Here is a 27380-nt window from a genome sequence, read left to right on the forward strand (position 1 = left end):
TCCTTTAGGATATGATATTTGAGATGACGAAGCTTAATAATACTGTAAAATGACTTTTCGGTAATCTTTAAGGTCTCATATGCGAAGTTTACGAAAAGAAGGTATTGTTCCTTAAAACTTTTAATAAATCACAAACACTTCAGATCTTAATGAAGATATTCATTTTCAGAATGAATTCTGTCTGTCATATCCGTTACTCTGTTTAAATATATAAAATGGTTAAAGATTACAATACACAATCACAAATTTTTAGGACAGTCCGTGTAAGATTATAAATCTGTTTTAGGTTAAGAGAAATTATTTTATTCTTTTTAGTTTGTTTAAAAATTGTAATATATGAAATTTTTTATTATTTAAATAATTATTTTCTGCTTTTTAGTCTTGTTTGTGTAAAATTTTGAAATCGATTTCAAACTAGCTTCCAAATGAGCTAACGAGTTGTTATGGCGCCATCTATTGATAATGAAAGTATTTAATCAATTACAGAATTGTACCAAAGAGACAAAAAAAAGTGAGTGAGAGAGAGAGAGAGAGAGAGAGAGAGAAGAAGAGTTAATAAAAACAGGCTTGAAAATGGATTGGATTAGGCTTATCGGTCTTAAAACAATTTATGAAATTTTATGAAACTTTGAACGAAATTTGTCAAAGGGAAGTTAATTTATTTATAAGAAGTCCTTGTCACGTGAATGTGGTAACTCAAAAAATTGCAAATTAGGTGTATAAAATGTACCGCCATTCTCCAGTCATGTTATATCGGTTAAATCATAATTACATGATTTGAATGATAATTATGTAAATTTAAATAAAAGTAATCATTAAGTCAAATTTATACAAAAATATTTTATGTCAGATATGATTTATTCAATTCTTTTACTTTTAAATGCTAACGAATCAAATAAAAGAAAATTAGCTATACATTTTTTCGTGATCATAGTGGTTTTGCTAAAATCAGTTTTTCTGAAATTTAATCTGGAATTTTTAACAATCCAGTCATGCAATATGTGCATTATATAGGGATTTTAGGACAAGCAAAAAATGTGTAAATAAATTGATAGATATGATAAAGAGAAAATTCCCATTAAAGAAGATAGTTATCTATTTCAGTAAGCCTGAGAAGATGATAAAGCATAAATAATATATTTTTCTATATTCATTATGTTTTTTTTAAAAATTATTCACTGCGTTGCACACATTATTGTGACCACATTCAATATACAGCTGAAAAAAATAATTCACACACACGCACACACACACACACACACACACACACACACACACACACACACACACACACACACACACACACACACACACACACACACACACACACACACACACACACAAAGAATTTTCTTGAAAATTTAAATTTAGTAAAACTCTTTATAAGAATTATTTATTAGTAAATGGAAAAGAACTGGGTAATTCAGGGCATTTACTTTAATTTCGGACATCTGCTAATTCTGTACGCATTATAAGAATAAAAACTTATAAGAATCACAAACAAACAAACTTTTAAAGGCAATTCACAAGAAATTAAATATAGTTAATATTCTTTAATTTTGGCCTCATTAATTATAATTAGAATAAGGATGATCCGGAGTGTTTAATTTATATTCGGTACAAATACCAAATAAAAGGTGCAAGATTTGAATTTGTCACATTCGTGCAGTAAAATTTTGGAACCCTATTATAAAAAAACCATTTGTCAGCTGATAGTTTAGAGTTAGTAAAAATGGAGCGTTACACGATAAAACAACGCGTTTTTATTGTTGAACAATATTTTAAAAATAATGAAAGTCTGGTGGCCACAGTTTTAAAATTTGAGAATTGGCCTCTAGATCGCGTGATTTAACACCATCGGAATTCTTTTTATGGGGTTATTTGAAATCAAAGGTCTATGCTAACAAGCCCACAAGCACGCTTGCATTCAAAGAGGAAATTTAACACTGCAACAATGAAATTCAGCTACATTTATGCAAAATGGTCTTGGAAAATTTCGATAAAAGATTGCTTAGGTGCAAGCAAAGCCGTTTATACATAACCCTATTTCTGTGTATTTTACGAATAAAAATATAAGAATTTAAAGAAACAAAAAACTGTGCTTTTTATTTAATTTAGATCTTGCGTAACGCGTCGTTCTATCGGGTAACGCTCCATTTTTACAACCCTAAACTATCAGCTATCAAATTGATTTTTAATGGGGTTACCAACACTTTACTGTAAGAATAGTGGCAAATTCAAATCGGATTCAATTTTGGTACACCCTTTACTTATAATTAATGAGGCCATTATTAAAAAATATTAAAAATATTTAATTTCTTAAAAATTGCATAAAAATGTTATTTTTTATTTTGAAATTCTTAGCACACATACAAAATAAGCAGATGTCCTCCATTAAAATAAGTGCTCCGAACTTCTCGGTTCTTTTCCATTTACTAATAAATAATTCTTATAAAAAGGTTTATTAAATTAAATTTTGAGAATTTTTTTTTTGGTGGAGGGAAGGGTGAAATATCTTTCTCAAATTTATATTAAATCTGATCAGAATAATGGGACCAACTTAGCGAATAAACATAAAAGTAAAAAGTATATTGAATACAATAAAAAATATTATTAATGTTTCATCATCTTCTCCCTTTTACTGAAACAGATAACTATATTCTTTTTTAATGTGAATTTTTCCTTTATCTTATTTATCTATTTATTTTCATATTTATTTATTTTAAATATGGAACATATGGTCACCTTATTCAGGGCCTAAATTATAAGAAAGCTTGAAGCAATACAATTTTTCTTGAAAATCCTTATCACCTTACAAAAAGAAATTGAAAGTAAGTAAGACCATGGAATTATCGTTGACCTAAATTTCATCTATAAATGCTTACATTTAATCCAAAGATAACTTTCTGTACGATAGCAAGAAAAATTAACCTCTGTTTTATGTCTTAGTAAACAAAAGGATAATAAATTATGTCTGAGGTGAGGAACTTTTTAATTCCCTTGATACGGTTTTCGAGCACTTTGCTTTCACCCGAGATAAAGTTTGGATTATTTATTTTTCTCAAGAGGGTCCGAAGAATTGGAAAATCTTCACACTCTCTTAATGCGGGCACGAAAGAGATTCTTTATTCCAGACGACGATTAAAAGACTTTCTCTTTGTTGCCATTTTTTAAAATTCTGCTTGAGAGAAATTTGTGGGAGAAAAAAAAATATTATTTTACCATAGAAGATATTTTGAAAGGGATTAAATGCTTGTTTAAATAAATGATGGCGGATCTGAAGCGGAACAGTTAGTGATGGAAGTTGAATAATTTTTGGAAAGCATGAACAAATTCTTCTTTAAAATAATTAACATTTTTTTTTGAAAAGTTTAAAATTGTGGGTTAAATCATTCCGTTATTTCGAAGGAGGTCTGAAGTCGATTGAGAATCACTTTTTTTTCTAATGAGAATTACAATAAAAAAATATTATTTTAACAGTTATTTTTAGCAGACGATTTTTTAAACAGAACTACAAAATTCTCGGAACATAAATATAACACAGAATCGTAATCGTATTCTACAAATGCATTAGGTTTATGAAAATGAATTTGTTAATAAAGTATTATTTACAATTCAGTTTCTCCAACATTATTTCAGATTAAAAATTCGATAATATAAAGAAAATTTAATTTCATAGTTCAATTAATTAACGAATCATGTGTTAAAATAATTCTGATATTAAAAAGTTTTCATGAAATTTTTATTATTTATTGCCATTTATTTTAAGAAAGAAGACAGAAAATATTTTCATATCTTTCTGGTATTTTAAGATAATTTTTTTATAAATATTACCAATGATGAAAAATGTCACAGTAAATCTGCATAGCATGTTTACATCAATAAAGTAAAGGGATAATCTATAATTTTCTTACAACTGATTAATATGTGTTATTATTCTTTATCTTGGATAAAATTTGGCATTGAAAAAGTTTTCTGTATTTATCTGTATAAAAAAGAGAAATTATCCTGAAATCCGATTTGCATTATTTTTGCTAATCAAAAATAAAAATTTATTTGAAAAATTCTAAATTTGCTTCAATTAAATTTAAACAAAACTTTGGTGCTTTAATTAATAAAAATAAAATCAACACCATTCTTTGTATACAAACAAAAGTTAAATTAAAAAATACTTTTATTTAAGTTCATCATTTGTATTATTTTGCTTATCAGGGAGAAAATTTGATTTAAAAAAATTCTGTATTAGCCTTGATTATTTTGAAACAGGTATATTTTAAAAGTCTTATTTAACTTATCGTCTATATGCTCATGAAACAAAATTATGAACTAACTTACAAATCGGAAAACATTATGAACTGTGTCTTGCAATTAATTTCTGAGACAGGATTTCAATTTAATTGATTCAAACAAATTTATTTTACGAATGGTAAATTTTTTAAAAAATCATTTATAAGAAATTTATTTGAAATAAAGATTATTTACTGAAATAAAGTTTAATGACAATTAATATGGATAATCGGTTGAATCATTTTGATCCAATCTCGACTGTTTATGCCAGAAAGATTTTAACAAGTATTTAAATTTCAAAATATTTTCTTCTTTACTTCTTTCCCTTTAGAAGTAACGTTGGATGTAAAAATTCAATACAAAAAAAGAAATTTCTTCATATTTCAAGAAATAAACTAATTCACGAGCTAAGAGTATTGCTACTAAGAGGAAGTATTTTCAGCATGAAAACAAAATTCTATTATTGATAATTAAACAGCAGATGGTCAGGGTTAAATCGCATTTGTTCAAGGTAGTCTACGTAAACATCGTGAAACGATTGACAGTGTTTGTTCGAAATTTCCGTCTCATTTTGCGATAATCATTTCCCCATATTTTGAAATGCATGCCACTAATATTTCGAGTTTTGACTAACGGTTTTCTCACTTTTTTCATATGCAAAGTTTATAAAGAGAAAATATCGTAATTTTTAAAGAATTTGATGGGTCTCCGAGTTTTAGTACTTTCTGAAATTGATAAACCATTTCCAAGATTATATTGGATTCTCTGTTTGTTTGGGAGCACTATAAGGTAAAAACGCTACGAACTAGTTGATAAAATTAATTATGTATTTTTCGCCGTAATTTTTTTTTGGATCGAATTCAACTTAGAATTGACTGTTTGTTCGTTCGTTTGTATGTGATAGCTAAAAACACTGTATGTCTGATGGATGAACCTCAGTATATGATTTCAGCACCAAAAGTTTAAAAATATTAAAATTGTGGACTCAATAAATTGACTGGAATAGGATCAAATTTAATTCTCTTTACTGTATTACAAAATTAATCCTAAAATGCGTTTTATTCTCTGAAACATACGGGGTGATCGAAGATAAAATGCTACTATTTATTTTTATAGAACTCCGAACAAAAATATTTTGATCTATAAATTATTGTACTTTGACGCAAAAAGCTTAAATTAAAAAAAATCGCCAAGAAACTCAATTAAAGCCATTAAATTTGTGTAGTTATTAATTTAGGAAAGAATTTGGAAAATTTTAACTTATGATTTTGATATATTTTTTTAATTAACATTCTACTTGCGCTAATTTCCATTTCCAATGAACGCTAAAGACGCTATATTCTCTAAAATATACGAGAAAATCTAATAGAAAAGATTATATTACATTCGCTCTTATTTATATCTACAGTATTCTGAACAAAAATATTTTGATCTATAATTTATTTTACTATGACACAAAAGCTGCAATCATTAAAAATTCACTAAAGAAAATTAAATGGATTACATTTGCGTAATTTACATTTAGAAACGAATCTGGAAAATTTCCCTTTATGATTTTAATATATTATAAATTAAAATTTCACTTTAAATATTTTTAAAATGCTGTATTTTAACATTACAACGTTAAAGAAGGTATAAAATCAATAACTTGCATATATTTCAAATTCATGATTAAAAACCGTTTAAAACACTCTACATAAATGAGTTTTGAATTTAAAATGACCAAATTTGGCATATAATTATTTCTCGAATAGTTAGTACCCACTAAGTAAGTTTTTTCAAAGCTTTACTTAGATTTTTAATTCGAAAATCAATCGGCAGTTTAACATTTTTTCCTCAGTGTCTTCGATGCATATAAGGTAGCAAAAACAATTATTACAGTAATTTAAAATTCAGAAAAATGACTTTACCAAGTATATGAATTTTATATTTGTATAACTTCTATATTTTACTGGAATATGTGTCCGTCTTAACAGATGGCTAATTTCATTATGCTTTAGATGTAAATATATAAAAACATTAGAAATTTGGTTTCCTTAGACAGGATATTTTTCATCCAAAATGTTCAAAAACACTCGAATCAAAACTAAACACAAAGGATTGAAACAATTGAATAGTGATCCATTAACAGAAAAGAATGCTTTGTCGAATACAAAAACAAATGACAAAACTATATTAGTAATAACCTTCAGTGTGGTCCGTGAAGGAAGAATATGATGAATCAGAAGTTATATAAAATAATTAAAATTGCAGTAGTATTATAGAATAATAAAATTTAATTTTGCTACTTACTCAAGCTTAAGTTTTTTCGCACACCGATAAATCAATCAATATAAACATAAAATATATACCTTGTCTAAGTTTCTAGATGCCAAACTCAGTAGTTGAGATTTCGCATCCAATAATCATGAAAATTGAAATGGATAGGGAGATTTTGAACTCCGCTCAGCGTTACAGACGATGGTGAACCATTGTATATACTGATGATTTTTAAAATATGTATAAGCAGGGTTTACAGTTGTAATTTTTATTGTTATAATAATTTCATTTGCACATATGCAGCAGTGTAACCGTATTAAATACATTTTTTACGTGTACATTGTTGGTACCATATAATTAAGATTACTTTATTTTAAATAATATAAATACAGATGTATCAATCCTATAAACATTATCGTGCTACAATATATAAGAATACAGATTCGAATTTTTTTAACTTTTTACTTTCTTCTATAAGTAGTATAGAGAAAGTATAGTATTCGTCGAAAAATTCGAACTCGAGATTTTGAGGAATATTCAAGCTTTAGACTTTCCAGAGTCTGAAAAACACTTTTTTTGAAAATGTCCTTCCGTCTGTCTAGCTGTGACAAAGATAACTTAAAAATGCTTTAAGCTGGATGGTTGAATACGGCCTTTACACTAAATTTAAAGAACTCTATCAAATTTTGAGTAAAATCTGTTCAGAGGAATCTGACTGTTCGAATATAAGTTAGCACGATAATTACAAAACGAAGAGAGCTAGATAGATAAAATTCGGTACACAGTTTTAACACCAATATTGTAGGCACTGTCAAATTTTGGCTGAAATCCAACTACGGATTGACTGTACGTCTATCTGTACTTTATGGAATATGTAAATGCGATAACTCATAAACATAAATATTTCAAATTTGGTATGAAATTTTGTGATTACAAGTGCATTTTTGTGTCAGATTGTTGTTTTAATCGATTGACAAAAACACGCCTAATATACATCATCTCTTTTTGAATATTATTGTAGTGAATAGCATATAAGCCAGTTAACAATTACGCAACACGAGCATATGCTTTTGTATTCTGGTTATGTTACTGGACTGCGAACCACAAGGCCCCAGGTTCTATCCTCACTCATCTCAATTTGCTAAATTGGTGACCCGGACGTGATCCTTCAACCTTCGTAACAGCTGTTGTGGCGCCATCTACCCGCAACCAAAGTCGTCAGACTCACTTGACCCAGCAACCCATAAAAGTTGTCACACTCACGTGAGGCAGCATCAGCAACCACTCACCCACACACACGCTCGCCATAACGCTTGGCGCTACTGAACTGGATACAGGTCCATTAGACAACAGCTAAATACATCACCACTTAAACAGCCATATCGTTCGTCTCACCTCCGACTCACTGGTGAGAGAGTCTGTAGTGAATAGCATATAAGCCAGTTAACAACTACGCAACACGAGCACATGCTTTTGTATCCTGGTTATGTTACTGGACTGCGAACCACAAGGCCCCAGGTTCTATCCTCACTCATCTCAATTCGCTAAACTATTAACAAAATCGCAATTAATCGCCAAAAAAAAAAAACACACGCCAAAAATTCATAACTCTCTACGCCATAGATTCAGTAAAAAGGCTAAATTCATGCCAAAGGTTTATATTTCGTAATTGTTGGATGCCAATGCCATGTAAGATGTTCTCTGGCATGACCGTTTTATTAAAGTATATACGAGAAAGTTGTAGGGAGACCACTCTCGCTGGTTTATACATGTTTTTTATATTCAAATGGTTGTCATTTCCACTCATTGTTCAAGAACATGAAAAAAAATCACCAATGTATTAATCAAGCTCGAGCTCGGAAAAATGCGATTCATGCACAAATATCCTCTTTTCAAAGCTCCGATTTCAATACAACAAACGCTTTTAACTTGTACAACCACGTGATTTCCCACGACGCATGAATACTAAATTTTGCCGCTTAAAGTCTAACTGTTTTTCCTTCAAGTGACAACACTCGACTCAAACGAAAGCGAAACAATTACCTATTCATGAAACTAAACAAACGAACCCGAGAGCTCTTGCCAAAACACCTTCAAAGGGCCGTTTGACAGCCCTAATTAACAGGTCTAATGAATAGACACTTAGAAGCAATTAAGTTGTAACAGAAGGCTCATCTATACAAACAGTGTCCTGTTATTGACTCTATGTTTCTCTGTGTTAGCTGAAAGTTAAACTTAACATTTCAATTAATTAACATTTGAGCAACTAATTTTATGTATTCTCAGAAATTGAAGACGTAGGATTAGTTCAAATATAAAAGGGAAGATGTAAGGCGATGTCAAACGATTCTGTAGTTAATCCTAGGATCATTGTTGACTCCTTTCAATAGAAACGTGGAATCAATTTGACTCTTGCTGCAAGATTAATCCCTTTTGAATGTATAGACATGATTTATGAACATAGAAGCTCAACGTAATAAATTTTATTTATTACAGTACCTTTTTTTTCTTTTTCATGATTATTTTTGAAAATTATATTGGTAAATAGTTTATCATTTGTAAATTGATATGAATGGTATTAAAGTATCATATTTCTGTTTGACAGGGTTATTGCCTAAATAACCAATAGGTATGATCACCTCAAAATTTTCCAGCATACTCTTTAATAAATTTGTAGTGCCAGAGAACGCCATTGGCGAAAAATAGTTATGAAATATTAACTTTTCGCCTGAATTTAGCATTTTTACTGAATCCATCTTCTGATCCTTGGCGAGATTTTTTGGCGATAAATCCAAAAATTTTTGGCGTTAATAATATCCAAAAATCGAATTTGTGGTTTAGACCCGTTTAACTCAACCGATTGAGATAAACATTTGACACAATACTGCACTTGTCGTCACAAAATTCCATACCAAATTTCATATATTTAAGTCACTACGGTTTGCAATTATCGCGTTTACATGTTTCTGAAAGTACAGACCGACAAAGAGACAGCCCTTATTGAATTTGGCTCAAAATTTGGCAGTTGTTTACTAAAGATGTGAATTTTATCTATCTAGCTCTCTTCGTTTTGTAATTATCGTATGAACTTATATTCAGCCAGAAGACGAACTTTCCCTTCAACAGATTTGACTCAACATTTGACAGAAATCTGCAAATTAGGTGTAAAGACCATATAACAAAATTTAGTTCAATGTTTTTGTGTTATCTTTATCACAGAGAGGCGGACTTTTTCTAAAAATTTGTATTTCGAACTTAGGGAGGTCTAAAACGTGGGGATTTGTCAAAATCTCGAGTTCGAATTTTTTGACGACTTCTGTACTTTCTCTATACTACTTATATGAGAAAATTAAAATTTCTGCAGATTAATCTTAGAGATCAGAATTTTGTTTTTAATTTCATTCAGATTATCATCATTAGAATCAGACCCTTGATTTCAGCTTCTGCTTGAATTTGACTTTGATGCTGGCCCAGTTTGATTCATATGGATTATGAAACTATCCATTTAGATGATGACGATAGATCTTTTATGTATGGTTGACTCAAGAATGATTTGGTGTTTAACTGACTCAAAATCTGGCAACAGAGCAGCTAGGAAGAATGGTCATCCCAGAATGAAAGTTGTAAATGGAGTTGGTGCACTTTTTGTTTCTATTTCAGGATTAAACACTTTGAAAATGTTTTAGAAGTCTAAAATTCTTGTCGGATGAAAGATTCATATAAGCACTGACTGATAAGCATTTTAGTTTAAAGATATCCTATAATTAATTGGGTGTGTATGTGGGGGGGATAATCACAATTTTGATTCATGATCAGATCGTGAGGACATCCCCTGTATTCTTCTTCAAACTTCTATTTTTTTAACCACGAAGAAAATACAAGACCTTAAAGCATACAACTGATCAATATGTGTCCTTTCAACCTTGAAATCGCCAGCCTGAGCATTGGTTTGACATTGGTTACATCTGCTTTAAAGCAAGCATGACGCATGTTTTAAGGCATTCGCAAATGCCAAAATATAACATAATGCATATCAAATGTTACGAAACAAAGCAGTGGCAAAATAGACGTTTAATTTAATATGCATGGTGATAATTATTTTCCTCCCAAAAAAGAACTGATGTTAAAGCCTTTCTAATTGCTTTTCAATCTCAATATCGACAGTTTAGATATTTAGACTAATTTCTCTTTAAGAAAACTAATAATCCAAGCAAAGCCATGAGGCATTGTGATGCCATTCGGATGTTTCGATTCATCGTTTTCTTAAAATGTTGATGATAAGTCGCCAAATGTCGCTTATCTGTATCAATGCTATTATTAATTTTATTTCTGTTATAAATAAATTTATCTGTTACAGATTATATTACAGATAAGTTTTGACAAGTTGATAGTTGATATTGATAATGAACTCTTAGATATCAGACAGACAAACACATTTGCTGAGAGAGAAAAGTTTGAAACTGAGAGTAGCCAGAGTTAATAGGATTCCCCTTATTAGCACATTTTTCCTACTTCTCATTTCTGATATATTCCCAATTGTATGCTATGAAGAAGCGATACATAGTTAGAACTGGTTCATGGCCGAAAATTTAAATAGTACGATCAATAATTAGAACAGATTCATGTTCAGATTTTGAAGAATCGGCGAAATAGACTCTTCTAATATCACGGAGTTCTGACGTCACTATACATATTAACTCATCAGAGTCAGGCTGAAATTTCATTTAATATTCACCTTATTAAAGTTTGTTTATAGCGAGACAATAATTCATTTCTGCAAACGATAATAATAAAATAACTACCAGTAAAGTGATAAATAAAACAAAAACGGCTTTTATAAACTATTTTATGCAGATGTTTATAGGATTATTTTAGCTTTTAAGTTTATATTTTATTTATTGTAAGTATTTCCGATCCATTTTGGATCAGTTAAGAGGTAGCACATATTTTTCTCTAGATCATACATTTGGTTTTTAAATAATAAATGCCTTAAATAAATTTGAAGATGCGATCGCGGAATAAAATGTTTACTTTTTCTGAACTGTTGAATAAAAATCTAACTTCTGACATTTCCTTAAAATGTCGTATTCCCAGTGGAAGATTTCTTTAAGAGGTTGACAAACAGTTTCGTCTTGTATTGCAAATTATAAATGAGAATATTTGATGAAACTGCTAGGTGATCGTAAGTTTATCTCTTGATGGAATAAATTTCACATTTCGATACAGAAGAAGCATTTTAACTTAGAATTTTGATATTCTCGAATCTGGCAATATGATGAATACGCTTTGCTTGTTTCGTGTTAATCCAATAAGAGAAGAGTATAAATGAAAAATATATTAAATAGAAAAATGAGAAAAAAAAAGAAAGAAAATTCTCATTCTGGAACCAATATTTAAGTGATTTATGAGCCATACATATTTTTCGAAACTGTCACAAATACATATTTAATTTCTAGTGAATTATTTGGCATTGATTATTAAAAGAGACGAATTCCTATTGATAAAGAGGATATTTAAAAAAAATGAATTCAGTGTATTTAATATCAAGTTGAAATAAAAATTTTCAATTCACATGACATCATACTAAAATCAAATGAATTTATTTCTCTTGACGTAAGATATAAAGGTGGGTTTACACTTGTTAAGTTATAAGACGGCTAGTAAGACAAGGCATGGGTAGAAAGGGATTGATTTGTGTTTGCCACAATTTTATAAAATAGATTCAGGCATTCCTTGTTTGGCAATAAATTGACGTTTTGGCATCCCTGATTTTTTCTTCTTTTTCACTCCGTATCGCATTAAAATGATTTATACAAAGAAACATAGTAAAATAAATAAAGGAAACATACCTAAATTAACAACCTTTAAAAAAAATGGCAAATAAAGTGAAAAAAAAACCCACACAATCTCGCATCAGAAAGAACAAAGAGCAAAAAATCTTAATCTATGAAAAGTGATCTATTTTTCCATGCCCCTCACCTCCTTCAAAAAATTCCGCCAAATTCTACCAGCGCATGCGCAGTAGGAAAAAAAAAAATTCAATACAGCGGCATGTTGTTGTCCTGTTGGGACCAGTACTTGCCATGGACCGAACAGCATTTTTCAGGCTTTCTACGCATGCGCTGCTCACCGGCCGTCTTATAACTGGCCGAGAGTAAACCCACCTTTAAATGGAAAGCGAAAATTCTCATTTGGGTTTGATATTTTTATATAACTTATGAGTCATACGCATTTTTCGAAACAGGCACAAATATTTACTTTATTTCTAGTGAATTATTTGGCACTGATATTGCAAAAAGAGACGAATTTCTATTGATAAAAAATATATTCAAATTAAATGGATTCAATATATTTAATATCAAATTCAAATACAAATTCTCAGTTCACATGACATTATACTCTAACTAAATAAATTTTTTCTCTTGATATCAAATATAAATTAAATAGATTCAAACAAGTTGAGGTCAGATTAAAAAATCGAGAAGTTGCAGTCAAATTAAATGGATTTCCATTCGACGTTATAATATCCTGACAAACATGATTTACGCGCTCCGTCTAACATCTATATTCGCATTGTCTTACGCTTGTTGCTTTAAATGATTCGACGTGGATTAGAAAATTGATGGGCACGAGTCTTTCAGCGTATTTCCTGGCAACATAAATGATGTCCATTATATTTTCTTTCCTACATTTAAACCAGCGGGAGTGGTCTGTCCAAAACTTTCTCGCAGTCTTTCTAATAAATTTGGCATGTCAAGAATTGCCTTGCCTGACATTGGCGAACAAGTTACGAAATAGTAATCTTTGGCGTGAATTTAGCATTTTTACTGAATCTACCGTGTCAACTTTGGTGAGTTTTTTGGTGATTAATCCCTGTCATGCGTTAATAGTGTCAGAAAATCAATTTGGTCTTTAGATACGTTTATCTCAACAGATCGAAACCAAAATTTGTCACAAAACTGCACTTGTAGTCACAAAATGACATGTCAAATTTGAAATATTTGTCACTGCATTTTTGAATTATCGCGTCTATATATTTAAGCGCAGACTGACAGACCGTTGAAAGTAGGCGCACAGATTTAGCATCTATAGTCTAGATATTTACCAAATTTTGAGTCAAATCCAACAAGAATTGACCACTTGTTGGTCTGTACTTTTAGAAATATATAAAGCGATAACTCAATGGCACAATGATTTATGTTACGTTATCTTGTGACCATAATTGTTGTTTTCTGTAAAATTTTGGTTTTCAAAGGATCGGAAAAAAGGCAATAAAAGTACAAATTTCGAGTGTTTGTATATTAGCCGCTTGCCAGAGACTAATCGCTTTAAAAGAAATCGCCACATCACACGATATATTCAGTAAAAGTGCTAAATTCAAAGTTCGATATCTCGTAACCATTGTTCGCTATAGCCATTCAAGGCATTCCTTACTCAAGGTCCACAATTTTATGCCGGAAAGGATTAATTCATGAAATCCATCATTCATCGCTCATCATTTTTATGAAAAAAAAAAGAAGAAAGAAAGAAAATTGTAACATGTGTAAGGTTATAATTTTAATTATTTGCCCACGATTATTTATTACTGTATAATATTTCACTCTCCTCAAGAAGATTTAATTTTAACATGCATCACACCTACCAATCAGAATCCACGTTCATATTTTGCATTCTTGAAGATGAAAAAAAAAATATTCTTTGCAGATGATGGTGTCTCAAGTATTCATATCAACTTTTCTCCGAAGTGGAAAGAATTTAATCTGTCTGTTGTTGCCATCTGTAAGAAAGAAATTAATTTTTATAGTTGTATAAGTTAAGAAAGATACATAATTTAAACACATAGAAAACTAACACTTTATAATAAAATTTAGCTACATAATTACCTAAAATATAATCGTATTCAATGGAATATCAATTTTTGGCTATAATTTGCTTTTGCGTCTTATCCTTTGATTGAAAAAGAGACATTTAAGGTTTTATATTTAGCACACTTGAAGAATATGGATTAATTTTAAAATTCTTTTTGAAGTGTTTTTTTCCATGCTATAGAAGAAAAAAACTGCCGATTTGAAAAATGAATGGAACCAATTCCTACATCATCTGCCAAGCTTAACTAGGCATGACATCTAACATCTATCCTAGATGGGCTAAGATGTGAGGACATTTTTATCCCAACTTTTTTTGTCGTGTGACTATTTAAGCCAAATTTTTGCGCAGGAGCTTCTGAGGGTAAAGATCTCGGAGCACACGAGGGCAGAAGTCTGACTTCTAGCTCAAATGAAGACAGAACACACGCACTCGCTTGCACAGCCCCCTTTTAAAGGGTGGGGAGGGGGCTCATTCACGCACCTCACAGAGAGAACAAAAATGCCCGAACCAAGACTCGAACCCGGAACGCTTATATCACGTGGAAGATACACTACCCCTAGGCCAGGACGCCGGCATTTTTACCCCTTGTAAGAAGCACAATAAATTTGAAAATGAAAACTGTACAACGCATTTGACTTGAACATCAATTAATTGCATTGTAGTACATATATGTAGTATATGACAACCTTTGGAAACCAGTTAATTCACTGGAATTAAAGGTTATTAAACATTTCAATTATATCTTTTATAAATAACATGATCTTATCGGTTTCCACAACACAGTATTTTAATAGACATGCATTTTTTTCTGTCATTAGTATTCATATTATTTAATATTTGAATTTTAATTTGAAAAGAAAGAGATTGAATTTCGATTGTTCGATTAATTCTTTTGCCGAATTGAAATATGTTCTTAAAATAATAAAAAAAATAATCTAGCACTGAAGTTTTGTGTGTGATACAGAATATTATTTGTTTTTATGTAATATCTTAGAATTTATTAATTAAAAAGTTTTCTGATTCAACAAAATATTTATTATAGATACTTCAGTGAAAAAGTAATTTTCAAGTTTAAAGAGCGATCATAAATTTTTATATATCCAATTACATTGCAGAAAAGAGCGACAATGCTCAAAAATAGACATTTAAGTTTTGAAATGAAATCTTAACTGAAAGTATAAGAAGATCTCGGAAAATTTTATTAAATGCTTACTTTAAACCGGAATTTATAAAATATGAAAATAGTAAACCGAATTTTCATACCTAAATCATAAAAAATCGGAAGAAAAAAAACACAGCAAGCAATGTTTCTAGTAAAAACGAAAACGATTTGAGTTTCATTAACAACAGTAAAATTTATGTTTGTAAAATAAAATAAAAAATGCTTTTTAAAAAGGAATCAAAATTAAACAAAAAAATTATGCAGTAATTAAATCGATATCGATGAAAGACATATTTTAAGTTTTAACCCTCTAAGGGTTCCACACGTATTTCGACGTAGCCCCATAGATGTCTTTAAAGTGCACCTCACGGATTTTAACGTAGGGTAACGAACGATGCAGATTCGTTTTACACTGAAAATCACGTAGGGGTGTTACTGCACCACAGATGGTGTCGACGTATTTTAACGTATTTCTTTCCCCCTACCAGTTTCGACATCTTGATGAATTGGAGGGGAGACAACACAATGAAGTTTTACGGCCATTTAAGGAAGTCACAGGATCTGAGAGCCCGAAGATTCCTTTAGGCATAGGGCATTGTGATGGTGCCGGCGTTATGGAGGAATGAGGGGTGAAAAAGGAAAGGGCTCGCCCAAGAAAAGAGGAACAAGAATTTTTCCCCAATTGTGTCTCCCATAATGGCTCTATGTGAACTTAAATTTAAATTGCATTTTGTCTCAATAGTTTTTGTTTGATATCGATAGGGATAGGATTTCTTTGATCTAAGCGTTGCCTCAAAGTTCCATTGAGTTATTTTTTTCTTAATGCAGTTTTATGCTTACTTGTGATTAAACATCACATTGAAGTACTAGCAACTCGAAAGGGATATATTTGAAAAATTGCCATCAATATATAGTTAAAATATTAAATATATTTTTCATTCTTAGTTCAACTGTTATTATGATTCAAATTTATATTTTTATGCTAATCTATACCTCCAATTATTTTTCACGAAGTAAACAGATGCAAATGAATTTTACGTTTTTAAGCAGTCTAAATTTCACAGAATATAATAAAATATATTATTATATTGTTTCTCTTATCTTGTAAAAATTTGGAATAATGTTTCATTTTTTATAATGCGACTCCTTTTCAAAGTTTTTTTTAAAGAACTGAATAGAATAATTTCATTCAAATTCATAAAAGAAACAAAAACATTTTTTTAAGAATTATGTCTATTCAGAAAATTATTAATATTTAGTCTTAATATACCTTGATGTAGATGAAAGCAAATAGTAAAATAAATTTAATTCAGGGTTTGATTTATTTTGTTAGGAATATTAAGAAACGAATCGCATTGTAAAAGTCTTAACATTGTAAACTATCTGAAGATATTTTTTCAACAGTTTATCAAAGAAGATATATTTCGTAGATAAAATTATAGATCTCTAAAACACTTCTAAAAAAATAAGTAGGTAGTCCAAAAATTCTGTTCTTATTTTACAAGTCTTTGAAGCAGTTTTTTTTTTTTTTTTTTTTTTTTTTTTGTAGATAAGTTAATGAGCATTCTTCAATATAGAATAAAATCTGAGTGGATAAATGAGATAACTTTTGGTGAATCTTGTGCTAAGTACAGAATGAGTTTTAACTATACGTTTTTAAGGATGTTCTAATACAAAATGGTGCAGATAAATTCCTGAATGGTGCATGGATAATAAATTATTTTTGAATATTCAAAAGCTTAGCATTCATAGTTATGCCTTGAAATCACAACCTGCTATTTTCTCCTATCAAATAAATGACTTTGCATTACTTTATTCAGATTTTGTTACTGATGCTGGTGTTACTTATGGAAGAAAACTTCATAAACTGCACACTAATGCAGGATCGACCTTAAAGGTTGTTGGGCCCAAACAGGAAAACAATTGTTATTATTAAAAGCAATCCAAGGTTTACAATCAAGGTAAAGATCAATGGTAGCATCAGCATTCTTACTTTTTCCTATTCATCTGCTTATGCAGTGTAGCGCTATCCATATTTCTTAGCACATTTTGAATAGAATCAAGTATGAATTTGGTGCGTCTTCCTATCCTTTCAGACTGGAGCAAAAATTCGACACATTCGCAATAACGATATCAAACCAACTCACCAAACTTCATTTATCTATATTGTATGTGTGCGTGTGATTTCAAATAATTATTTAAACACTCATGTGTAATAAATCCTTTGTCAGAATACATTTAAAAAAATTAATACAAATCTACATTTTGATAAAATTGCATGATACATTTAATTTATCTCGATGCTTCCGTTTTGGGATATCATGTACATGCATACATGACTTTTACATACAGTTTTCTCATCAGTCAGTTTATCTAATATTTGAAGATAAAATTACATATAAATTAATTACAATTAATTATAGAAAGGTTGCTATATGTTGATTTACGATAAAGAAAGAAATCGTTTCTCAAATTCTTTGACTGGAATGATTCCTAGTGAATGCTCAGCCTTTTTAACCTAAGCTATTGAATGGGGAGGTTAAAAAAAAGTTAATAAAGGGTTGAAAAAAGGGATTAAGCCATATCCAGTATGCTATATTAAACTGAAATTTGAGAAACAATTGTTTATTTTTTAAACCAATTATATAAATAATATTGTCAATCATATATTAATTTTCCTTTTATATGAGGGCTAATGACTATTGATATATCATCAATGATCACCTATCATATATATATATATATATATATATATATATATATATATATATATATTCAGTTGATACGTCTATGGCGGAATTACTTCCAAAACCTTTTGGTATTCTACTTGCCCCAGTCATTCGACCAAATCTGTCAATTTATATTTCATAATAAAACCATTGGCCATTAGATATATCATCAATGATCGTCTGCTCTATATAATTTTTCAATTTCGAAAGAAGAAAAAAACGCCTTTTTTTAATGTATTTTCATTTTGAAATAAATAAATTCTTTCTTTCCACTATTTGGCTGCATGATTCATCAACAATTCAATCAAGTTTATTAATTTTTTCTACCGCTTGGAGATATATTTGATAAATTATAAAAATAAAGTATCAAGCGTTGTGGATGGGTACAATTTGTTTCAAACATTTTTTTTTTTTTTTTTTTTTTTTTTTTGTAACCATGTTTTTCTGCGCGCTGGGTATTTCAAAACCGATTCAAGGCTAATGTCAATGATTCTGGATACAAGGCTACTTTCATAAATGAAAGTAATTGCTTACACCGGTAATTACTTCTAAATAAGGAACCAGTTACCTCTTACGCTGGTTTTCGAGAGTTTTCACACTATGCTGTCAAATATTTGTAAAATTTATACATCCCAATTTCACTGAAATACGAATATCACTATTTCTTCACTAAATCCATTTACTTATATAGTTTGATATTTTTACAATGTCTATGGAGGTAATCAACAAAAGTAAAAACTTTTCTAGTAAGCAATTAAAACTTCCAAACTTTGTTTCAAATACAGTTCTAAGACATAAAATTTCTTAATTCAATTGTGGAATTGTTGCGGTTCCTACCAAAGCAAGACGCTTATTCTTTTATTGAATCCATCGTCATGAATTATTGTTAAAAAAAATGTTTTCGGTGATTGTTATCTTCACTCCTAGCGATCATTAGAAAGAGAAAGAAAATGGAATGTTGCAAAGATACGTTAATGCAACATATGCTTTATAAGTTTAATTTTACATGTTTAAATCATCAATTACTTTTCCACAGTAAATTTTATAAAAATATGTAAGCACAATTGAAACTTTTGTCATTTAAATTTTTTTTTGATAAAACTAGCAGAAATAGCAATGAATAAATAGTGTTTTCTTTTTTAGAATGCACGAAAATTAGAAAATTATTACGTCCATTGTATTTTTTTAAAGAACATCATAAATGTATCGAAATTTACGAGGAATGAAATACTCCTGTATAATATTTTAAAAGAATCATTTGTTTGTTCCTTTGAATATTTTTGAAGATAGCAGATTTGAAGATTTCTTTGAATATGCACACAAAATAGTGAAAAAGGTGGGAAAAAAATAGCAAAAAAAAAAGTCGATAATTTTAATAAATTTCTAAAACATTTTAAAATCAATAGAACAGTCTATAATTTCAAAAATAAATTTTAAATAAGGTCATTTAATCTGCATTTACCCTGATATATTTGATGAGGTTTTAATTGAAATTTTCATTATTTTGAAACATTTAAAAGCGAATATGCCATTATTTTTCAATAAAAAAATGTTTAAAAAAAGTATTGAACTTTAAAAAAATTGATGTGATATATTTTAGAGCCTGGGTCATTAATACATAAATAGCAAATCATATGGCTCTAGATTTGTATATTTTTTAAGCTACTCAATCAATTTGCTGATTTGCATATTTTATTATAATAGAAGATAATGCTATTTTAATGATAAATCGGTTTTATATTGTTATTTATACACATCTGATTGACATAACTATTTGTGATTAGTCCTAATTTTAGACAAATGCTATTCAAATATTGATTACTCAGTAAAAAATATTACAATGATTTATTTGAAAGAATAATAAAGGAATATGAATGGAATTTGAATCCTCATTAATTACTTATTTTATATATATATATATATATATATATAGTGAGACCGATGAGAGTTTCTGTGCTTAAAATACCTAGCAAAAATTAAGAGAAACCCCTTCTGTTTATATTTGCTCTGTACAACTTTTTACAGAGCGATATTATCTACTATCGGGGTTAAAAAGCAACAAAACTGGATCCCCATACACTATTCCTAGAAACCATCTGACTTTTCTAGCCATAAACGAAAGCTATAAGATCTGACATGAATGAGCGGTAATTTGCGCATACCCCAGGGTGTGCAGACCACCCGTGAAGAAGAAGAGGGGAAAGAAAAAAGTGCTCGCGCTTGCTGTACATTTCTTTAGGAAAACCGAAACGATTGTGAGAGAGAATACTAGTCAAGTTTAGTTCCCTTTTTAGAGGTTTCAGACGTAGAATGAAAACGCTCAGAGGGTTAAAATAGTGTGAAAACCTTTTTTTCTATAATATTTTCAATCATTCTGGCGAAAAAAAAAAAAAAACCGTTGCTGATTTTGAATTTATTGAAACTCAAATTTTTAATAAATCATTATAAGGCTTAAATTCTTATCCTCAAAAATATATCTGAAAGATTATCAGAACTGCAGCTGCACATTTGGCATTTCTAATTCTGATAGTCTGTTCAACAAAGCTCAAAGCTCTGCAATATTTTAAGGGCCACGGTGGCCTGGTGGTGAGGTCTCGGCTCGTGAGGCGTAGGGTTTCACGTTCGAGACCCAATTCCACTGAAGAACCGTCGTGTAAGGGGTCTGTAGTGCGTTAAATCCGTCAAGGCCCAACGTCCTCCCGCTGGTGTGGTGTGGAGAGGAGGGTGCCAGCTCAGGTGTCGTCTTCGTCATCTGACCGCGGCTCAAAATGACGAGGTCCGTCCCAAAATAGCCCTAGTGTTGATTTACAACGGGCCGTTAATATAACTAAACTAAACTAAATCTGCAATCCTTTAATTGTATATTCAAAATTGTATTCCTACATGTTTCTTTCTACAAAATTTGAATTCATTCCTTAACATTAAAATATTAAAAAGTTTATATTAGATAGTATTACGCAATAGCGAATTGAACTGACATAAACTAAAGAATATGGCACCTCCCAATACCTGCTTTCCCATCATATAGACAAAGAAATTCAAAACTTGCTGTATTAAATCCGTGAAGAAACGACAAATATGAAACGCAAATTACATCCAGTCATATTTTTCTATAGGAAATTGCAAATGGAAAAGCTATTTCCATGTATTAAAGATAATACCTGAAAATTGAATTACCAGAAATGCTGTGTAAACAACATTCGTGAAATTCAAATCTATTTCACTTGAGGGTGGGGTAGGGTAGGAAATATTTATGTAAAGGAATTCATAAATTCAGGCGTAGCAGTGTTATTTGTATTCTCAAAAGAATCGAAGAACATATTTCGAAAAAAATAATCATAGATCCAAATAAGATTTCTCACATATTATAATTCACAAAATAAAAAACAGTGAAATTGGTCACTACGGCATTTCCTTGCATATTATATATCAATGTTTTTTGATGTTATTAACCGCATGTCATTGGAGGACAATTGTGAAAATTCGAGTATTTAATGAAGATAGCATACTAACTGGAATGAGATCTTTAATTAATCACTGGAATGCAGTTAATACACAAGTACCAGAAACCCAATATGTATTTTCGACGCTTTTTTTTTTAATGGATTCCAACACTTGTTTCCCAACAAATTTGACACAGAATTGCATTTGCAATCATAAATGAACGTACGAGATTTATATATTTAATTCATTGTTTATTTGAATTATCGCGTATTTATTCATGTGAAAGTATAGATCGACAGGTGGTCGATTCCTCGACGGATCTGGTTCCGAATAGGAGACCTACCGTCATTTTAGATGTTAAGTCTGTGGAACAAATTTAGTTATATTTAGAAAGACGGACAGAAAGACTTCCTCTGAATGGAATTCATTCAAAATTTGATTGAAACCTACAAACGTGATGAAAAGATTATATACTAAATTCCATCCGTCTATGATAAAGTGTTTTTGAGTTACCGTGTGCACAATCAGATAGTCATAATTTAAATAATTACTTTTTAGATGCAGAGAAATCTCAAAAGTGCAGATTGGCAAAATCTCAAGTTAAATTTTTTTTTAATGTTTGCTTTATTTTCTCTCTGTATACGAGAAAATAAAAAACGAAAAACGTTTTTCGTTCGTTTTTTACTTTCTCGTATATGTAGTATAGAGAAAGTATATAATCGTCGAAAAATTCGAACTCAAGATTTTGATGAATTTCCACTTTTTAGACATCTTTGAGTTAAAAAAATACATTTTTGGAAATAGTCGATCTGTCTATCGGTCCGTCTGTGGCAGAGGTAACTCCAACGCGATTGGAGCTACACTGAGTAAAAACTGTTCAGAGGAAGTCCGGTTGTTCAAATATAAGTTAACACGATAATTATAAAACGAAGAGAGCTAGATAGATAAAATTCGGTACACAGATTTAACATTTATAGTGTAGATACCTGTCGAATTTTGAGCAAAATCCGGTTATGGGTTGAATGTCTGTCTGTCTGTACTTTCAGAAATAAGTAAATGTGATAATTAAAAAAAAGTAAAAATGCTAAATTCAAGCCAAAAGTTAATATTTCGAAACTATAGCACTCCAATGCCATGCAAGGTGGTTTCTGGCATGACAACTTTGTTAGAGTGTCCAAAAGAAAGTTTTGGGGCGACCAATCCCGCTGGTTTTACCAATGCATCTTGCCCGGATACAGGCAGAGTTCTACATGTGATGTCAAGAAATATCTATTTTTAATTTTTTTTGTGTAATATTTAATTGCTACTACTAATTTGCGACGCATATGAATTACTTTTCTGTGTATCAATTACAACTTGTTGTATCTTCTGAATTTAAGTATTTTCCTATAGAAATAGATGATTTGAAACTATTTTTAAAAAATTCGATAGACGGAGTTTGTTTATATCTTTCATGTCACTTTTCTTATATTTGCTGGCATGAATCCATGTTCATATGACTAATGCGCCACCATATTTTAATATAATCACATGACATATGCGCCACCAGATCTTACAGAAAACGTTGATGCTGACGTTACAATACACCATAAAACAACATGCTATTAGACTTTAGAATTCATGCGTAAATATCAGTCATTTGACTGTTACGTCAGATGAATAAATTCAATTTAAGAAAAAGATTTGTTAATTACGTTTAGAAATCTTAAAATACTTTAAAATTGGTTAAAATAGAAGAAAAATTTCATATCTTTTAAAATTAGTAATTATTACACTTTTTTTATGTTTGGTAATATCTGGTCATTGTTGCATTGGAATTCAAGTCAATTTGCTAAGTTAAAATTCAAATCAAGACATAACGCATTTTCATATTGGATGATGTATTTCAAGTTAAAATCATACAACTCAAATACCGTGTAAATCGAGAGTTAAATGTAACTTTATAATTGCCTTTAATCTATACTTATAATAAAGCTCAATGTGTGTGTGTGTGTGTGTTGGCGCTCTACAGGTCAGGTCATTTGACATACAGCTATCAAATTTGGTACATGTATACCTTAGAGGTCGGGAATGTGCACCTGGGGTCCCTTTTTTTGAAATTTTAATTAGAATTTTAATTATTAGTTAAAAATTAACTTTCCCGCCAAAAAAATCTTCCATTTTCCCCACCGCCAACTTTTCCGCCAAAAAAAATCTTCCATTTTCCCCACCGCCGACTTTCAGTTATTTTTTTCTCCCAACAGAATTGAGGCTAGGGTTAACATTTTTCGGCGGATTATTTCAAACGATTCTGTTTATTTTCTTAATGTTTTATGCATTTAAAATTAAACATTGTTAATTAATCCATGTTTCACATTCATTCTGAAGTACTTTTGAATTAAAATAACACAGAATAAAGGAAATTAAAAATGTATAATCTGCATAGCTTTACCCCAACTGGCGTAGAAAAATTCACGCACTTGCGTTAACGTAACTGGCGAAGAAAATTCACGCATGCGCATTGTTTTCTGACTGTTGACATGGCAACCAACGGATGATTTAAATTATTTTTAGGTTAATTGGATGCTTTTGTAATTAAATTGTATTTATGTTAGTTATATACTTTTTTGTATATGCTTATAGTTTTAAGTACATCGTTTTTTAAGTATTTTTTTAAACCTGTTTTCGATCGATTATTTTGAACGATTCATTTTATTTTTTTAGTGTTTGATGCATTTAAAATTAAACATTGTTAATGAATCGATCTGTTCATGATGAATCTGAGAAATTTTTGTTGACAAATTCTTGAGATATTACATAAATTAAGAAAGATATTCTTTAGTGCCCATAAAGTGTAAACGCTCAGTGACTCTATTATCAGTAATCATAGTATTAAAAAAATGCTTTGTTTCAGTAAAAAATATTATTATATTAATTGCAGATTAATCATTTACACTTTAATTTAAAGCATAATTTCTACGAGGGGTAACAGAAAATGAGAGAGATACATATCAGGCTATGACTGAAGGCTCTTATAATATTATGAGAGAATTATATGACTATCAAAATTTGAAGTTTTAAAATATTTTGCAGAAGAATCTATTAAAGTTGGAATTGCGTAAAATATTTTATGGTACGACCGGAGTTTAACCTCCTGCTTGGAGCAATTTTTAAAAATCGCCAACAACGACCTTGCGAAATGTTCAAAAGCAAAGGAGCAGATGTTCAATTATAGTGCATAATAAAGATTGCCAGCTTTGGAGCGTTATCGCAACTTGGCGAAGAAGGGGGTTAAACTCCGGTTCAACCTATTTAATTATTAAAATTTAAACGAACATTAAGATTGGCGAACCGGCTGGTCGCCAAAGGCGGCTAGTTCTATTATATAATTGATTAAATATGATAATGAAACCGTTTGCTAGGGCTGATTCCAAATTGGTGCATGCATTCCCTTGCTGAAAGTTAAGAATTTAACGATTATATTAATTAATTTTAATTAAATTCCTAAAAATATTAAATTAATAAAATGTAGATATAAGTATTTTAAATCAATCAAATTTTTGAATTGTATGAAGTGAACTATCAATGCTATAAAACGTTTATGATAATATATAAAAATATAGCTTTAGTGATTACTTTTCGTAATTAATTAATTTAATTAATTATTTTCCGAGAATTCAGTAAAATAATTGTGGCATCATTATACTTGCACTGTCTGTTTATTTATTCTGTTTATATTTCTCTTTTAGTCTTGCTATCCTAAGTACTGGTTACAAATAATTTATTTTTGAATTGTTTATCAAACGATTTTTCTCAAAGGATAATAGTTTTTTTCCCAAATAATTTATTTCTTTTGGATTTTTTTTATCCCATGAAAGAAATTGCTACATTTCTGAAAATACACTTACTAATTCTTTTTCATCAAAGAAGAACGGTTTTTTTGGTAGCTTTGAAAAAAAGAGAAAGAAACTTTTTTGTAGAATATTTTTTCCTCCATTTAATGCAAAATTCTTTTTCATGAAGTGCTTTTCAATTGAAAATGAAACCAAAGACTATGTTCTCATATGAAAAGAAATTTCAATTTTTAAAAAGAGTGAACCAACTACATTTAAGGGGGAATTTGGTTAATTACGTTTTGAAATCATAAGAATACTTTAAAACTGGTTAAAACGAATCGAAGAAATTTCATATCTTTTAAAATTTGTAATTATTTCATTCCTTTATATTGGGAAATGTCTGATTATTGTTGAATTGAACCTCGAGTGAATTTGCTAAATTGAAATTCAGATCAAGTCGTAACACACTTTCACATTTGATGATGTGTTTTAAGTGAAAATCATAAACTCGGATATGTGTAAATTGAGAGTTAAATGTAAATTTATACCTGTATTTAATTCAATTATATTATTGATTGAATATGATTGTAAAGATTTCAAAACGAAGAAAAGATTCCATTGCTGAAAGTAAAGAATTTTATAATTATATTAATTAATTTTAATTATTTTCCTAAAAATATTAAAGAAATAAAAAAAATGGATATAAATATTTGAAATCAATCAAATTTTTGAATTGTACGAATTGGTTTTGGAACGAATTATCAATGCAATAATTATTTATGATAATATACAAAAATATAGGTTTAATATAGGAAATTTAATTATCTGTTCATTACCTATTAATTATTTATCTCAGTAGTTTTCGTGAATTAAGTGAAAATACTTGTGGCATCATTATATTTGCACTTTCTATTTATTTATTCTGTGTGTATTTCGTTTTTAGTCGTGCGATACTAATTACTGGTTTCGAATAATTTATTTTTGAATTGTTTATCAAACGATTTATGCTCAGACGATAATAGCTATTTTGTTTGAAAATGATGTGTTTCTTTCGGCATTTTTTGTATATCATGAAAAAAAATCCTTTCATTTCTGAAAATACACTCACTAATTCTTTCTCATGAAATGAAAACGATTCTTTTGAAACTTTGAAAAAAATAAATAAACTTTTTTTTTGTGGAATATTTTTTTCCCTTTTAATACAAAATTCTTTTTCATGAAGCATTTTTCAATTGAAAACTTAATTGAAAACTTAATTAATAAAACTTTAAATTCTTAAAAAGATTTTTTTTTTTTTACACAAACTTCACCACAGATATTGTGGCTTATTTAATTTCAACTCTAAGCAAGCAACGTGTTCTGTCTTAGTTCATCCCTAAAAGAAGAATACGAATTCATTGACGAAGACTTAAGAGGAAATAGTGGGGTTTGACCTTACATGGGTCGTCATTCCATTGGACTGAATGCGAAAGCGTGGGCTATCTCATTGTGGTTATGATAACAGACATTACGCAATAACGCCTTACGATACACTTCCGTTAGGTTTTATTTTTATTTTAATGGGGCTATTTTTAAGTAACTGACTTCTCTACGAACGGAATTGTTGACCGGTTAGATGACTAATCTGACATGACATAAAATGCCAATAACTTCGTAAAAAAATTTTATCAAGACATGCAATCGGGTGATTCAGCAAGGAATTACATTTTAATTTGCATTTTAAGAACTTTTATTTAGGAAATACAATTTAGAATGTCTTTTTATTTAAAAGAAGAAGAATATCTTAATAATTTTCGTTTTATCAATTATTAGAAT

General features: G+C 29.7%; 1 protein-coding gene across 1 annotated transcript in view; it reads right to left on the reverse strand.

Moving 5' to 3' along the window:
- LOC129973074 (A-kinase anchor protein 13-like) overlaps positions 1 to 27380 on the reverse strand; it is a 403154-nt gene that overhangs the window by 94330 nt on the left and 281444 nt on the right. Inside the window, exon 3 of the mRNA XM_056087445.1 lies at positions 14189 to 14323. The gene's annotated coding sequence lies outside the window, so the exon portion shown is untranslated. The remainder of the gene's footprint in view (positions 1 to 14188; positions 14324 to 27380) is intronic.

Source organism: Argiope bruennichi, chromosome 6, assembly GCF_947563725.1.
Source record: "Argiope bruennichi chromosome 6, qqArgBrue1.1, whole genome shotgun sequence".
In the NCBI taxonomy this organism is placed as follows: Eukaryota; Metazoa; Arthropoda; class Arachnida; order Araneae; family Araneidae; genus Argiope; species Argiope bruennichi.